The following is a 17,477-nucleotide window of genomic DNA, read 5'->3' on the forward strand; positions in this document are numbered from 1 at the left end:
ACAAATTTTAAATCAAAATACTGGTCTGGTCAGCAGGAATACATGTGATTAACTTCTTTATATTTGCATCCATTTGTATGATGTACAGGTACAGTCAATAGCTGTCCCTTAGTGCTGGCAGCCTGTTTAAGTCTCTCCATCATCATCATCTAATGTTAGGTTTGCAGGTTCTACTCTTTCTACTCCTGTCTGCATGAGTTGTCTCTAGGAGTAAATAACAGCAAAGTCTGTTGTTCTTAGTTCCTGTCTATGACCATAAGACAACTGTCAGGAGAAGGGAAGAACAATGTGAGGCAGATGATAAGCCATTTCCTCTTAAGCTACCAAAACTCATTCTGTGATAAATAGTAAGAGGAGAACACAAACCAGTCCCTGGGTTGTTCAGGCTTTGCAGATGCGTGCAGAAAACTGTGCCCTGTAGAGAGACGTTTAGAGGAAAGATCACTAAGATGCAGAATTCTCTGCCTATAACTCAGAAACTGGGATGCACACCCTATTTGATGCTGCAAGAAGTAAATATGAAGAAGGCATTGAACCAACATTTAATTTACAAGGCTGTGCCCCACTGCAAGCTGAGTTAGTCTTGCTGTGCCTAAATGGATCCCTTATAACAAAATAATTGAAAGAGAAATTCCTTACGTAGCACTGATGGGCTTGTGGATGATAAGCACAAGGGATCTGATACTCTCAGTAACATCAAGAAATGCTGTGTATTGCTGAAACCTTGCAAAAACTGTTTGCATGACTGGGATCATAATGCTCATAAGATACTTTAAAAGTTGAATTAGTGCTGAGCCCCGTTACCTTGGCTGAGCAGTGGATTTGAGCACCAGGTGCAAGTTCTACAAGGAAGCTTACCCAGCCCTGATGGTAGTAAATGTACATCTGCCCTAGTGAGGGCTCTGCCACCATGCTTGCTGGTCTCTGCCTTTCAACAGGGGGTCCATTCACTTCTCATACCTTCAGGCTCAGTTGTTGTCTGTGTGTGAGGAGATGCAGTTTGCTACAGGGTACGTTCTGTAACTTCTATCTCTGCTCACATGGTCTTCCATACTTTTAAAAAAGACAAGGATATAGAAAAAATTTGTTCTGTATTATGGTATTAAGGGATGAATGAGTAACTCATATCTACTGAGTTTTGACTGCATAAGGATTATTTTGTAAGCAATTTCTGGAAAATAATCCATTAAAGATCATTAAATAAAACCAGAGACAAGTGGGAACTAGTCCATTGTGTGACAGTGCGTGGGAGGGAGAGAGAAATGGGTATGGAATATTTAAAAATGGGCCATTCAATATTCTGCGGGTCTGATGCAGCCAATAGATACTTAGCACTGCTAAAAATGGATAATAATCTTTTAATACAAAAACCACTGCACACAATACCAGCTGAATCTATTTCAGACGTCATGAGCAGTGATACAGATGAATTGATCAAGGGAATGAGGTTTGGTGGTTGCCTAGGGACTGGCGAGCCTGACCTACTTCCCTTCGTAGAGGCATATGCTGGTTTATGTGGGTAGTGCTGATTTGGCGTTTCAGAAGGGTGAGATTTGAGATTCTGGGGAAAATTTTAGAGCAAAGTTGATTGAGAGGGTAAAATAGAAATGTAAAATTAAACAGGGATTGTCTTACAAAGTATTGCTGAAAAATCAACAGGAGCGTTCTGGTTGGGAAAGTAGAAATAGACGGAGAGAATCCATGGTAGATGGTAGAATGTAAATGGAGCAGAATGATTCCAGTGAGGAGTAGGATCCATTATCAGGTAAAGAATGTGAAGTGGCTAGAGTTTTTGGAAAACCACAACTGTTTATTACATTGTTCTAATATTTATTTAACTTTTCTGTTTGTTTGAAAAGGGGCAGGATAACCTAGTTGTATCACATGAAGCTGATACATTGCTTTGAAGTCAGTGTTTTCTGATGATGTTTATCTTAGTAGAACTGCACTAAAAATGAGCCAGACTGGTTGGCTTCACTGAAGAATCCTGGGAGTGGGATCCTGAAGTCCCCCAAGATTTTTGTCCTCTTATTAGTTTCAAAGATCATAGAGTACAGGAGGAAATCCAAACTGCTGAGGAAATGCAAACCATTGGAAAACTGAGACTGGGATGGTCTGTGTAGCTGTAGTGCAGATACTTCGATGCCAGTATGGGGCAAATAACAAAGATGTTTAAAGGAAATACAGTTGGTAAGGATGAAAACAGGAAAACAGCTTCAGGGTAGAAGTGTAATTATTTCGGTCAGCATAATCTTCTGTTAAAAGGCATTTGCTGAATATTTTAATCTTCGAAGTCATCTGTTAAAGGAGTTTGCGGAATGTTTTTTTCTTAGAGGTTTTTTGTGGTGTTTGATAAAGGTCAGTGGATAATGACATAAAGAATATGGCCATTTTAAATAACAATAGGACTTCAACTTCCATTTGTATAGCAATTGGCTCCTTGTTAACGTGACGCACTCTCACACCATGTCCGCAGTAATAAGTTTGAAAATAGATATTTAAATTGGAATACCATTAAATGCTAATAGTACAGGTAATTAGCCACTGCAGCAAATCAAATGGAGATAACACAATTAATTCTCCACCTCTTGACTAACTTAGATCAAGACAGCAGCGCTGTTTAGGCTGCCTTGTGCTTAGGCAAAATGCACGGCTAGGCCAGCTGGGTGGCACGGGGTCATGCAGTGTAACCCAGTGGTTCTTCCCAGCCATGAACCTCACAAAATGGATTTTTGTGCAGCACTGGGAGAGGAGTGAAGAAGGTGGATGAGGCAGAGGGTTGGGGCTGAGCCAAACCTTGCAAGGAGGAGAAAAAGTCTGGATAAGCAATTTCCAGGAAGAGGTGAGAAACTTAAATTGCGTTTATCCAGCTGGGGAGGCAGTGAAAGGTTTAGAATGGGAGAAGTATGACGTAAATGTCTTGTTATTCCTCACTGCTTTCCTCCATCCCTTATTTTGAATTACTGTTCACAAGCAAGGACTCTCTACGGAATCCTTCTTCCATTCCTTTTAAAGTCATTGGAACAGCTTAATCACCGATAGTCAGAACTGAATGCTGGCTCTTCGTGCCACTCCGTAGTGCCCTTTTGCGCTGCCAATACCTGTGTCATAATTAAAACCCAGCCAGGTTGGGCGTGACTCTGGTTTGTCTGTCTTGCTAGAGCAAAGCGAGCGCTAGGTGAGGAATGCAGTGATATTTGACGGTTCAGATATGCTGGCTTCCAGGCTCTCCGACAGGGGCTAACTTGCAGCAATGCCAAAAATAGAATTGTCCACATGCTAGCAAGCTGCCCGCCATGAGGTGCAATTAGAAAGGTCACAGGTTTGTGAGTTTGTCTGAATCATGCGTGTTGGCCGCCTGAGGCTCGCAGACTTCTCTGTCGCTTCCTCTCAGGACCAAGATCTTTAGGCTCTCTAAGGGCATTTGCATTGGACAAGGGGACATCACATAAATACTGCATACGACTCAGCTGTCGTATGTTGTCTTTAATATTGAGGAGGCTCATAACTTAATGGAGTGTGAAGAGATGCTTATCTGGCTCATTTTGTTCGTGCTGGAAGATTAGCTCCTCTAAACTGAGCGTGTGTGCATGTCACCGCTGGGATTCCTGCTTTCTTTTCCTGAACACTTTATCCTGCAGTGAGAGTGGAGCAAACACTGCTCAGGAGGAGGTGTGTAAATGTAATACCCTACTACCAAACTTCATTGACTTGTAGGGACAAGGGCCTAAATCCGCCACAAAATGCTGGTGTAGCTTGTATTGGAAGCAGTAGAAGTGGTTATTTGAGTTATTCCACTGACTTAAACCCATCATTAGCCCACTGAACAGTAAATAGGTGCTTCAGTGGCCCAGGGTGAATAAGTGGGCAAGCAAATAACCACAAGGTTTTCTGTTAAAGTGTATCACAGCTTTTCCTTTGGCAGCTTTTCTGCTCTAACCAAAGGTGGTGATGCTGCTTGAAAGATAATGAAACATTTTCTGTGGGGATTTTATAAAAATTCAACAGTGAAGTCCTAAATTTATCTGTCTAATTAGGCTTTCATTTCAGTATTTGTGAAGAGAAATGCCAAGTTAAACTGAGCTGAGTGGGTCTTTAGGCTGAAATTGATGCAGCGGTATGGCGTGATTTGAGCTTTTGTCGAGGATGTAGGCATTGGGAAGCAGTGTGAAGGTGGTGGCTTGGCTCGGGACATGAGACTTGAAGCACTGGCCCTAAGTCAGCCCAGTGGGTGAGCTGCAATTCAGATCTCTGAGACCTCTCACAAGCGCAACCTCAGCGCTCTCGTTTGGCTTCTTGAAAAGATTAAAACCTTTAGCATACTCCCCTTTTTCATAAATAATTAATTTGCAGGCTTCAGGCAAGATCTTCTTCCTTGTGACAATGCTGCAAACGTCTGAAGGAAGAGAAGAAGAAGATACGGGTGTCTAACACAGTGGTAACAGGGGGCTTAGATCCGAGGTTGAGCAGGCTTAGGCGGCGAAGGTGCAAATCCCCTGACCTTCAGGGAACAGCACGGTTTTACAAAGCATTGTCCCTCAGAACGGGTGAGGCTTTTGTAGGTAGTCAGCACATCGTTGTCCGCAGCTACACCGTGTGTTCTACGTACATAAGCATCGTTTTCAGAATACAGTCTTTTTAACGTATTTTGTAGTCCATATTTAATGAGTGTATCGCATCTGTGGTTTAAATTCATGTAAAGACAGCCATGAACGTGTGTATTTTTTATTGCAGTTACTTTGCAATTTCCATTCCATTTCTGCAGTTTCTTAGTACTCATCCTGATCTCAGTTGCTTGCTTCTGGATACACTAAAAAGTATAATGATAAAGAGAATCTCTATTAACATTTTCTGTGTACAACGTTTCTAGTGCTCACTTTATCTTCATGCATGCTCTTCTTATCAACTTGAAGTGGGCTCAGCTCTTTTCACCATTCCAAAGATAGACCTCTTGTTACGGGACCTTCAGCAGTTGTTGCCCTGGCTGCCCTCAGATGACTTGTCAGAAAGTATGGCTTTTTGCTGCCTCTTAATAGTTTCTTCTCAACCTGTTTGTTTCTGGGCTTGAACAAATCCAACCTGACCAGATATTTCATTGGCCCATCTTCATGGCAGCTAATATTTCGCTGTTAGTAGATAGCTGTGTCTTTCCCTTCTGTTTCTGCAGTAGATCCTCCTGTGAGGTCTTTTCAGAAGTAGAAGAGGTCAGATATGTGTATGGAACACTTCAAAACTATGAGAAAGCAAAAGCAAGTCTACAACATTATTGAGTTTTGTGTGTAAGCATTTTCACTCGCTGCTTGCAAGTCCTGCTCTTGAAGAGAGCGGTCACAAGGGCAGCGCTATTTGTTGGTTGTGGCGTAAATCACTGCCCTTAATGATCCAACACCCTGCAGCAATGCAGAGGCAATTGCAACGCTGCAGGCAAATTGCTCTTTTCAAGCCATTCAGCTGCTGCTCATGAGAAACAGAACTGTGGTAGCGGTTTGATTGCCTTTTATATAATTGAAGCGTGGTCAGAAGACATTTCTGGTCAGGCTTTGAGTCCCGATGATTTCACACTTCCACACTGCACCGTGCAGATGCCAGGATACTGATCTGGAATGCTGGCCCAGGATTCCCAGAGGGCCGGTGCTCGAGTGCAGGATGGAAGTTGTGAGGTTCCTACAGATGGTTGCAGGGTGGTTTGTAAGACCCTTTTTGGAGTGTGAGAGCTGGCAGCCAAATTATTTTGGAATGCTGTCTGAAAGAAAGATGTGATACGAAGCAGATTTCCGTGTGCTGTTACAAAGTAGAACAATATTCATCTAATTTAATTAGTATCACCTGATATAGAAAGAGGTTGTTTTGTGCTTCCGTACTTCTTTTTATGAGTCTCTGAAACATAACTGTGTTTGGAGAGGAGCTTTGCTCATGTGGTTGATAGTGAGGAGAAGGCACTTGCAGGGTTGACTCCTTCATGTGTAGATGATGCAACTTCACTGAAGTTACAGCCACTTAAATGATGGTAAACCTGCTCAAAATGCTGCTTCAGCACATCATTCACTTCAGACCTGATCCAAGCACCAGTCAGGGAACTGGAAATGCTTATTCCAGTTGGTGTTCTGGATCAAATCCTGTATGAAAGTAACTCTGTTAGCTTGTTGTGGCTGCATGAAGCCTGTAAGGAGGCTGGGAGCTGACATCCATAGGTATAACATGACTTAGCAGTGTACCTTACAAGCACTGGGACGGGGAGTGATTTAAACTTTTTAAAACAGCATCTTTCTTAATGCACACACATGAGCATTCCAGAGCTGAAGTGAGACTGAGAGCTCTGCACAGGCTTGGCAGCAAGGGGTTGTTTTTCTGCGGTAGAAAATCTAAATTGAGATAAAATTCTGTGTTCCAAAGTGGTGTCCAAGTCACATGCTACAGTTTGCTTCTCATTCTGGTAATGCTATTTGACATACTGTCAGCAACACCAAGTAAGTTTTTTCCCTTCCTTGCCCTGGATGTGTCAACACATTTACAGCTGTGATTAAGAATCCTCTGTTTTAAGTTTCATATGTTTTTGGATTATATTACATTGAAACAAGCCGGTCCTCATCTGATAGGGCACAACTGCATGAGCATCCCAGTGCTTTTTCTTAATAGAAGAGCTTTAAGAATGAGCCAGGTGTGAAATAATAAAGCCATATTTGTGCACACCTAAGGAAAAGGTTGGTGAGCCACAAATGTATTCACAAATGTTTTCAGTTGTGGAGGGAAGCTAAAGAGTCTGTAGCTGTGACCTGCTGAAGATTTACTGCCATCTACTGTACAGCTGGACACTGGTTCTGTATCACACAAAAAAAAGAACTCAACCCAAACCAAAAGATGGGTGAGTGTATATTGCTTCGAAGGAGGTTATTGGTTAAGACTTAAGTTATTATGCCAAAGAGCCATTGGGGTTGTCAGATTCTGTGATGAGCACATGGTGTGTGAGCCAGAGCCAGTGCACGGCCAGGTGGGTGCAGCCCTGAGCTCTCCTGTGTGGCATTAGAATTGCAGATCTGAGGGTATCCTTAAGGCTGTGGTCCTATAAGCGCTACAGTAACGTGTAGATGTTCCTAACAGTTCTGATTATTATTATTATTATCTTCATAAGGTAATTATCTTCAAGAGACAGCTGCAGGTGCATCCTTTTAGCAGATTTCTTTACTAAGCAGCATTTTTCTAAGAAGTGGGGAAACCTTAAATTTTCTGTTTGTTACAAGATATGGTAGAACACTGAGTGGGAAATGATGAAAAAGCATTGGAATGCTGTAGCAGGGAGAGGAAACCTGGATAGTAGGTTCCTGCCCACGCCTGCCCTCCTACACACACAAAGGAGCCACAGTCTGTGACTCATTGCTGCAACGTCCATTCCTTAGCCCATAGTTGATGGGGTTTCTCAGCACCCATATCCTATAGGGAGGGCTGCAGGTGTGATCAGGAGTCAGCCCTACGCCTCTGCCAGCGAGGTACCATCTGGGCGGGATGGCTGTGCTGCTGGCTGGGTGCTGGAGGGGCACAGAGAAGCAGGAGGGTGCTTATATGTGGGTGCTGCCACCCCGGCTTTCCTTCTGGGTTCCTTTGTTTGAACTTTTGCTCAATGAGGCCTTGTAACCTGAGAGAGAGAGAGAAAGTGATCCTCCAGTATTCACGCATCTTTATGTCAAAACCATGCACAGTTGGCTTAAGGGCTGTTCTAGGCAGCGGGGAATGCAGTGAAGTGATGAGGAGACCCCCCAGCCTGCTTCCCACCTGTCTTCAGCTGTTTAGGTGCAATGTGATTTGGGATCAGAAATTAAAGGCTAGTTTTATGCAGAGAAAAAAAAGCCTAGTTTTGTATTCTTGCATTGAAAGGGTAAGAATTGTTTAGGGAAGGATGAGAAAGGCTGCTTCTGCCTTGTGTTTCTTCTAATGTTGTGATTTCTTATATTCTGCCACACAGGGCCTGTGGTGCTGCTCCGTACAACTGTGTGTTACCACAGTTCTACTGCATAGTTTACTGCAGTAAATTCTGCTGCATTTCTCTTTTAGCCTTTTCAGTACCCTCATACGATCCTTTGTCCAGCAGTTCTCTGCCTTTTGGGAGCATTTCCACCGCAATTAAATGTCTCTTTTCTAATTGGGGCTGTGCCCACCTTTTATAGTGCCACGTGATGTAGCTGTGCTATTTGTAGTCCAGGAAAAAAGCATTTTGGTGAAGCATATGTAAGGCATCTTAACAGAAATCCCACTATGTCTACAAAACAGATCCTGAGAGATTAATGAAGGGTTCAAATCATCATGAAGGATGGTGTGTGAAAAGCCGGATTTTCTGGCTCAGTGCTAAGAGTTCTGCTCAGCTTTGTCATCATTAAGCCTTTTGCTGTGGTATTGACATTTAGGTGGGAATTATACGGTTACACAGTAACTGTCACATTATTACAATAGTTTGCTCTGTCCGAGGAACAACTGGGGGTGCCAACAGTAAGCTCCCAAAGTAATAGGAAGGCTATTCGGGTTGCAGGTGAACAAGATACACTGGAAATGCTTGTTCTGGGACACTGTATAACTTTTGCTGGGCTATTCCTTGTCCTTGATATTTTTAATGGCGTTTAGAGTTTCTCCTTCTAAAGGTTGTGTGAAATGCAACCATTCTGGGGGGTTCTCACGTGGTCAGAGCCCTTCTGCTGTCACTGCGGCCCATGCTGTGTGCCCCAGTGTACCTGTGGTGCCCTGAAGCTCTGCAGCTGTCCCACATCCAGATGTAGAGCTGGGATAATGATTCTTTCCTCGGTGGAATCCGGCCTTCTGGCTGGCAGTGTGGGCAGACAGGTGTGGGCACTTTGGAGCTGGCTTTAGGTCCGTCACTTGATAGGGCTGCTAATGAGCTGTTTTATGCTTCCTTGCTGTAGTGGATGATGTTGTAATTCCGAGGATGGTCTCGGGTTTCCTTTTGGGAGTATTGTCCACAGCTCCTCAAGAGATCTCTGTGCAGGATCTTTCATGGAGCTATAGTTAAAGCCCCCTCTGATGCTCACATACAGCTCCTCTTTTAGAAAGTTGGAGTGGCCACCCAGAATCTGGAACACTCAAGCATAATGCACTGAATTGTTTCCTTCATACCTGATGGGAAGGAATTCCACAGCAGAGGTGGCTGCAGGGAGGGCTGAGCAGAACTGGCACGGTGCTCATGGCAGAACACCCCTCTCCAGCCAGAGGGACCGTGGGAGCTGTGGGCAAGTGACCTGGTCTTGTAGTGGGTATTGGATGCATATCTGAGGAGCTAATTGCAGTAAGGAGGTCATTCCTTATGTATATATGTGTTTCAAGCATGTTTTAGTAATAAATCGGAAAATGAACCTAAATCAGTTCTGTGTTATTCCTGAAGAATCACAGCGGCTTTATTTGGTTTTAGTCTATCACTGTGCACTTGCTCATATGCAAATTTTGGACTAAATCATGTATTGGTCGTGCTTTGTGTGTACATACATGGCATCTCCTCAGCTCTCAGATGCATTACAGCAAATTCCCAACAGCATCTGAGTCTGTACTGCTGAAATCAGTAAGTATTCCATCTTCGGCAAGAATAGATGGTGGGTGAGGAGTTCAGCCAGCAGTGCTTTCCATATTTGCCTTGATTTTCTAAGTAAGTTGAAAGCCACAGCAAAACATATTGAACGTTAACTTTGAACAAAAAGACAGCTTTAGAAATAAAGCTTACATCGTGCACCTTGGGCTGAGGGAAGCATTTAAAACTATTTTTCCTGTTCTTCTTAACCATTTTTTTATTGGTGTTTGTGAAGATGGAGGAAAAAGAGTCCTTCACTTTCAATGCGAGGATCATTGCCCTTGGGAGGAGCAGGTGGGATCCAAAGCTGATTGAGTGGAAAGGAAAAGAGCATTGCCAGTGCTGTGAAGGGTTTGAAGGTGAAGACTAAGAGTGTATCCTTCGTGTCTTGGGAACTGCTGAGCTGTTAGAAGAGAGGACACCATGCAGATGGCATGAAGGGATGGATGTCCCATTAACTGAGACAGGAGATATGTGTTGACGTTGTAGCTGTAGCTTGAAAGGAAACGTTGATAGAGAAGGGGCAAAATGTTGCTTCCGGATGCTGAGCAGTAATGGAGAGAATGCATGAGGGCTGCAGGGCAGAGGAGAGGGCAGGCAGACGTGAGGGAGGCATGAAAGAGGAAGGGAGGTGGAGGCTGCGAGGTGTGGGCACCTGTCCAGAGGTCAGCAGCCTGCTCTGGATATCTACTGAAACTTCTATTTCAGCTCAGTTTGGGAATGCATACATTGACCTGATACAATTTCCTACCTGTTTTCTCTTGTACTGCCGTATCTTTATCTGTGCCTTGCACAGGTTCAGTCGGTTCATCTGTCTTTTGCTCGATCCACAGACAGATTGAGAGAATGCGAGTGGGCTTTGCTTGTCCTTTTCAATACTGCTGAGGGTTTGATAGCGGAGTGTGACCGTGAGGCTCCTCCTGCTGCCGTGGCATTCTGAGATCGGACATCCCCATCTAGTGGTGCTCTGCCCTCATTCACGCGGTGCTGCCTGGGCAGAAGGATTTCCCAAAGGGAAGATCAGCCTTTTTCTTTTTTCTAACCGATTACCATTTCTATTCAGAAAATAAATGGTCGCTGTATTGAAGGGAATGATGTTAGCACTGTTTGTGGTACATGATGACAGTGTTTGTCCTCGTTTGGCCCCAGGAGATCCCACCTCTCCAGGAGCTCCTCCTGCTTCTCCCTCTGCCCTCCCATTGGGCACTCTTGGCTTGATGATAAAATCCGTGGAGGCAGAGCTAGGATTTTCAGCCTTTAAGTAATTAATTTGCCTCTTACTGACTCATACAGAAACGTAATTGCATCTGTGTGAACAGAGGTATATTGCAGGCACTAATCCTATGGGCAAAGACGCCTCCCACGTGGGTCTGACGGCAGGAACAGAGCCAGGCTTTTGGATTGCAATGTCTTTGTCTTTTTTGCTCCTTTTGCTTCTCCTCTTGAAGGCCCTTTGATTTCCCTGCGTAGGTGCGTTTCAGACATGACATTGTCAGAGACCTCTCCGTCCCTTGCATTAAAGCCTCCTTTGGGCAGGCAGCGTGTGCTGCCCAGCACGCTGGGGGGCCATTGGCCACACGGCTTCCTGCACTCAGGGCCTGCTGTGCACCTGCAATGCTCTCGTGCTGCGTAAGCTGAGCGCCGAGTTGCTCCATCTGACCGCCTCGCTCGGTTTTGAATGTCTGCATACGCACCAGCTGCAGCAGCTGCGCTGCACTGTCAGTCATCCCACCCACCCCCCCCTTCGGGCTGCTTCTCAGTACAAATATTTGGTTGAAATTTCTGAGAACTCCCCGCAGTTCCACCTTCCTCAAAAGAGGTTTTCGTGTTTTGTGCATATTCATTTTTCATCAGCTCTTGTCAGTGGAAGTGCCCTGCCCAGGCACTTTCTGTTCCCGCAGCAGAAGCAGAACAGGTTCCACGCTGCTGAGTGTCTGCTTTGTCGGGTTCTTTTTCTCGTTTCTTTTTTTCTATTCTGCTTTCTTTTCTTTTCCCCTTTATGCTGTTGGTAACCAAGAAGCCAGCGGGTGGCAGCATCATCCAGTGGGTAGCCAGTCAGCTGCTGGGCTGAGGGGGTGAAAGGAGATTGCAAAGGACAAATTTCCTTATACAGAAGGATGAATCAGTTTGTATTCAAGAGGCTTTAAGTTCAGACGCATATTCTGTATATGTATAAAGAAAAAAAAAAGAAACAATTTAAAAGGGCTTGGCGTTAAGCAGTCGGCCAGTGTCATTGCTTTTTTGTTGCTAGAGGAATTATTCTGCACCCAGAGCTCAGACCCGGCCTACTACTTTCAGATGGTGACCTTCTTGCTTCAGAAGTAGAAGTTTTCCTTTGTAATCCCGAGATATTTTGTTTTCCCAAGGCCCTGCCAGTGGAGTACAGGAGTAAGCAGTGCTGGGGGTAAGAGGAGCTGCTGCACCGGAGCTGTGTGTGATGTGCTGTCAGCCTTCAGTGCATCGCAGCGTTGTATTCACTTCCCTTGCATCCATTTTTCATACTGCAGTGCTCACGTATGTGTTCAGCTCCATGATTGGATAATATGATTAGTGATGAGCTGCGATTTAATTCTACGCTTAGAAGCAGGAGCTTCAGAGTATCACTATATTCATAATGATGTAAAAGTTTTTAAATTGGCCTTCAGGCTCTATTTCTAGCTAGAGCTGTACTTTCTGCAATGGTTATTTCTGTAGTGGGGTACTGTGGCAGCTCAGTTACAGACGTTTTTCACAGAACTGCTGCTCTTTGGGTCCTCATTAACTCTCAGCACTCTCATTCTCAGTTCCGTCTGACAAGGCTATAAAAGCCATGGGCACATTTTGACTTGTTCCTAATATCCTCCACTTCGAACCGCCATCCGAATGGGAACATTTTGCGTGGTACCAAAAAAAGCCACATGATCGTGTTGTTCCTGCCTTGCTTTCAAGCGCACCAGATAATGCCACTTGTTTCAGCTTAGTCACGTCTGGGGGAATGTCAGGAGTCCGCATCACATGAGCTGCTCCTCAGGTTTCCTGGCCTATATCAGCATGTTTTCCTGGAGAGAACGGGGGCAAAGATGTTATTAAATGGCTCACCCTGTATGTTAGGGTCAGTCTTCAAATCTTAGCCTTATTCCTGGGGTTCTCCTGCAACATTTCACCTGTACGTTGTGCTGATTTATGTGAAAATATTGTAGTACCATTTGTTTTCCTTTAAGGTATGGCTTTCAGATGGAAGTACATGCATTCTAACCAGGCTTCCCCTGGGCAGTTGTGGTATGCCTAGGGTGAGAGAAGCACCCTTACAGCCTGTGTGTTCCCTCCTGCCTTCACGTACCTGTGATGAACACACAGCACAGCACACACAACCTGGAGGTGCCCCAGCAGGGCAGGGCTTTGAGCCCGTCTTCCTCAGCATCACTTGCTGATGCTGCAGCATTCACCATGCCAGCTGCACAAACCCTGGGGAGGACGAGAGATAGGGAGCCCCAAAGGCTGGCAGCACCCAAGCCATTGCCTTGGCTGTTCAAGACAATGTGCCATTCAAGACAGTGGGCTGTTGTCTTTCCGCTCTGCCTCAGGGCAAGGTGCTGGCTCTGTTCCTAGGGTCAAGTGCAGTTCAGAAGCTGGTCAGTGCTGCTTCCCAAGCCCTGCAGTGTGTTCTGTGCCCATCCCATGCTTCCTTCCCTCCCCATGGTGCATACGGGGCCGGCCGCCCGCAATGCCCGTGTAAGGAAGGGTGACACTATCTTGTTGACATCGGTTAATCCAGCCAGGCATGCGGAGGGGCAGCAGAATGTGATGCTCACATGTAGCGTGGCAGATGGCCCTTGGGACTGTCTGTCTCCATCACACCCCCGGCGTGGACATACAAGACAGGGGAAGACCTTTTTAGTGCACCTCTGCACAGCCAGCAAAGCTGCTGAGGGGCTGAGCAGTAGCGATCCTATGCATTCAGCCATGCTTGTCTCTAGGGGAGAAAACTAGTGAACCACCCTAGTGCTTCAAGTTAACAGTGGCTCTGCAGTACTTACTCTTAATGTGTACGAAATCTGTGCTTTGTGTTGGTGGAAGTGGCTGAGCAGGGAAAGAGGTCTCTCAGTATACTTTCCTGTGTTAGTGAGAACCTGGCTGAGCATAGTCTTCTTTTCCAGATGCGTGACCACATGGGACTAAAGCCAGCTAAATACTTCCTTAATGAGGTTTTGTTAGTCGTGTCTAGGTAGCCTATCCTAATGCTGGAGTGGGCAGCTCAGGTTGTTGTGTAAATCACTGCATTTCAGATGGTCATGTGAAGGAAGGAACTCCAGGGCCAGAGATGCTTGATTTGGCTTCCATAGACAAATCAGGATGAGAGGAGTGTTGCTGACACAGAGACGAGAGGCTGAATCAGGGCCACAGTGCTTGACCTAAGGCTTAATAATTTGGACAAGAGGGAAACTTTGGGACAGATCTGTAGTGCTGGAGGATCTTAGGTAATTCAAGCACCAGGCCCCTGCAGAAGCTACTCCAGATCTGTGCAGTGTTATTCTCAACACCCGTGCTCACTTCATCCATGCACCAAATTGCTTTCCTGTCCGATAACGAAACTCTGTATTCACTGCGGGCTGCAATGTGAAACCCAGTTAGGAATGAGAGAAAAGAAGGAAAACAAACATCAGAGCAGTTCACTGTCCTCTGCCTGAAGATGGGAGCGAGACTGAGGTCTCATCCAGCTACACTTAGGGGATGGTTTGACTCTCACAAAGCCAGGTTTCACAGCCCTAAAACAGAAAGCAGTGGCTGGTCCTGAGAGCCACACAGTGCAGTATGGGCAGTTGTAGCAACTGCCCTTGGATGCTGCCAGCATTCTGAAGCCTTCCTCTTTGCAGACAGTCAAGCAACTAACCTAAAAATAAGTTAGAAAGTCTGATGTGGGCCTGTTTTACCTTCTACTAGCAGCAGTTGCACCCATAATCCTTGATGACTAATGAGGTTGGTCACTGTTTCTTGATCCTGTTGAAAAGTATTTATGGATTTTGGGTGGCTTTGTTTGTGGCTCAGCCAAGAAGTTGATGTCCAGGCACCCCAAAATTCTGGAGTCACCGAACTTCTGTGGAACATTCCTAGTCTGTGTTAGGTGAGGTATGGATCTGTAAGACAGACTTTCTGTTTTCCAACCCTGCTTTCTTGAGAGAAGAAAATGCTGCTCTATTGCTGCATATTTAATTGTATTTAATTTTAAATCTTAGGCTGGATTTAAGCTCCTTGAAAAGAACTTATTGGGTTGTTATAGTGGATCCAATGGCGAAACCAACCACGGTGGTGTTTGCCAGCATCCTGCTCCATGCAGTGTCACAGAAAACATGTCCACAGAGCTCATTGTTGTGGAATACGGAGAAGCTTCTTCCTCCCCTCACCGTGTAGGTGGGGTTTCGGCAGAGAGGTTTTCATACTCAAGTTCCATCTGGATTTCAGGTTGTGATGTTTACTGAATAATCTGCTCTGTGTGGGGATGCTCCCAGAGCTGGAGATCTCTGTCCAGATTTTTAGAATTCTGCTGTTTAAATATTCAAATTGATCTGTCACATCGCTGCTTGGCTTGCATCAACACATCTGACTTTTCAGGATGTTTTCCAAATGACGCACTGGTGCTGCTTTGTAATGGTAATGCTGTGATCCAGAAGCTCCACAGGCGGGGAACAAAGTCTGTTTATTTAGTTATTTTTAATGCTCATTTTCTCTTTTAAAAAGATGTTTGTAAGCGCATGAGGTTATCTAGAGCCTAGAGATTGTGCTACGGGATTTGTGTGAAGAGATTGACCTCTGAATTAGAAAGTTGTGCCTAAAACAATCCCCCGAGTGGAGGGTTAGTGAATAAAATTTCCTGAAAAGCTGCTCTACAGTACGAACAGCTCATCTTCAGAGCTATTATTGCCATGGACTTGATGATTTCTCTCTATGTGTGCCATCTGCTCAGCAAGAATTTGTTCTCAGCTGCATTACTTCATTTGTGCATTTTTTTTTCATGATACAAATGGTCTGAATGATCTTTTCATCTCTCCTCTAATATTCTGAGATAGCCAGGGGGAGCCTTTCTGGTCTCACCAGACCGTGAGAGCATTGAATTACCTCAGCAGAAGGCATCAGGTGGTTGGGAGCCCATGTGAGTGCCTACAATGTGGGCATTGAGAGGAGCATGTTGTTCCTATCCTGGGACAAGGGGCTCTCTGCTGAAGGGTAACCAGCTGAGAGCCTTCACCACCTCTGATCTCTTTCAGTGGGATTTAGTTCCACAAGTAACTTTTATTTTTGGTCATTTTTAGTTAGGTAAGGTAGCACAAAGGCAGGAAGGGCATGTTATAACAACCATTGGTTGATTTATTCTCGATGGCAGGTCCTTCTGCAGTGGAAAGGAGAGCTAGCCTCTGGTTTTCTTTTTTTCCTTCTTTTTTTTTTCTCCAGCTCATCAGATAGATGAGGCGAAGATATGCAACAGGAATGAGATTTGCCAGACTGCAACGCCATTGTTTTGGGGCAAGTTCTTCCCCTGGGTGTGAAGCGAAACACGAGTATCTGATGACAGATGAAAATGCAGGTTAGGGAAAAGCGGAGAGCGGATAGAGGGAACTTTCTCCCCTTCTGGAGACACCCGACGGCGTGCAGCCTGCGTGCTAGGTGGCTCTTTCTGAAAGCAGACTGCCTGCATTGCTCGCCTCGCTTTCCTTCCTGCTCCGACGTGGTGGAAAAAATGCCAGCCCGTCTGCTGCTGGGGTGAGCACCAGCCGTGCCTGCCGCTCAGCACCGCAGCCTGCAGCCCAGTCTGAGCCACGTGCGGCAGCGGTAAGGATTAGCTCTGCTCCTGGCTGGGAAGGTCCCGCACGGTTCCCAGGCTGAGCTCGCCATATGTGCTTCACGTGGCTGTCCTAAGGGTTACGTGAAATGGAGAGTTCAGCTTCAAGTGCAAGTTGGTTTGTGTTTCTTCATTCTTGTTAATGCAACACAGATGCAGAGGGCTGAGTGAGGGCATCTGTTGCAGAGCAGAGATGGGGCAGGCTTTAATAAAGCCCCGTAGGTTTTACTAATGCCGCCTTCTTCCCTAGAATTTTCCGCTGTTTCCTGATGGGAGTCACATGTGTGAGGGACACCCTTGGGCCACCTGTTAAGTGCCTTCCCCCATTTAGACAGTCTTTTTCATCTCCGAAAAACATGGCTTGTTTGTTTGTTTGTTTGGAGGAAAGGCAGTGGTTTTGTCATTTGGAGACATGGGAAAAGCGCTCTGACATAGCACTTGAAGAAATAAAGAAAGAGGGCAAGAAAGGAGGTCAGAAAACCTGGGTGGAGCTCCCTTTGGGCTCCTTTGTGTGTGTGTGTGAATCATTGCAGAATTACGGTCTTTTAAAGGTAAGATGTGTGCACTCACAAGCCCATTCAGTTTGCTTTAGTGCAAAGTAATTTTGGGAATGACATCTTCCATAGAAGGACCGAGTCATGTACAAAGTGCTCTGCTACTGTGAAATGTTCCCAAGACTAATGCTATTAATTGCAGCATGCAGGGTTAATGAGCTGCTGCCGTGACCCACGAGATGAGTTGCTGCGAAGAGAGCTGTGGCTGGTTAATGGGGCCATGCACCCCAGGCAAAAAACAGAACATTTGACTTATTTTGGTCTCCAGGCATGGGAGAGCAGCTAGTTTGTCTCTTGGTTGAAGGGTACACTATGGAATGTTATAAGCAGAAACAGAATGATAGCATTTTTCCTGACAAATTTCTTTTTTTCTTTTTTTTACTGATCCTTGAATAATATGAAATATTGGAAAGATCAATAATTCCGATATCCAGATATGAACTGTAGCATACTTTATGTTAGGCAGGTGCAAGAGTTGTTCTTGAAAAGCTTGAGAAGCATGGGTTGTGCGGGTTCAGCACTGCCATTGCTTTGCTTCAGTCACTGC

The 17,477-nt window shown here is 45.2% G+C and overlaps 1 protein-coding gene and 1 long non-coding RNA gene across 13 annotated transcripts in view; one reads left to right on the top strand and one right to left on the bottom strand.

The window, feature by feature from the left end:
• RBM20 (RNA binding motif protein 20) overlaps positions 1-17,477 on the top strand; it is a 93,848-nt gene that overhangs the window by 38,568 nt on the left and 37,803 nt on the right. The window lies entirely within an intron of this gene.
• LOC121111207 lies at positions 7,163-9,219 on the bottom strand. Its single transcript, XR_005860972.1, has 2 exons — positions 8,718-9,219; positions 7,163-7,630 (listed from the first exon to the last, which is right to left on the bottom strand). It is a non-coding gene; the product is annotated as an uncharacterized LOC121111207 (long non-coding RNA).

The sequence above is a fragment of the Gallus gallus genome, chromosome 6 (assembly GCF_016699485.2).
Source record: "Gallus gallus isolate bGalGal1 chromosome 6, bGalGal1.mat.broiler.GRCg7b, whole genome shotgun sequence".
In the NCBI taxonomy this organism is placed as follows: Eukaryota; Metazoa; Chordata; class Aves; order Galliformes; family Phasianidae; genus Gallus; species Gallus gallus.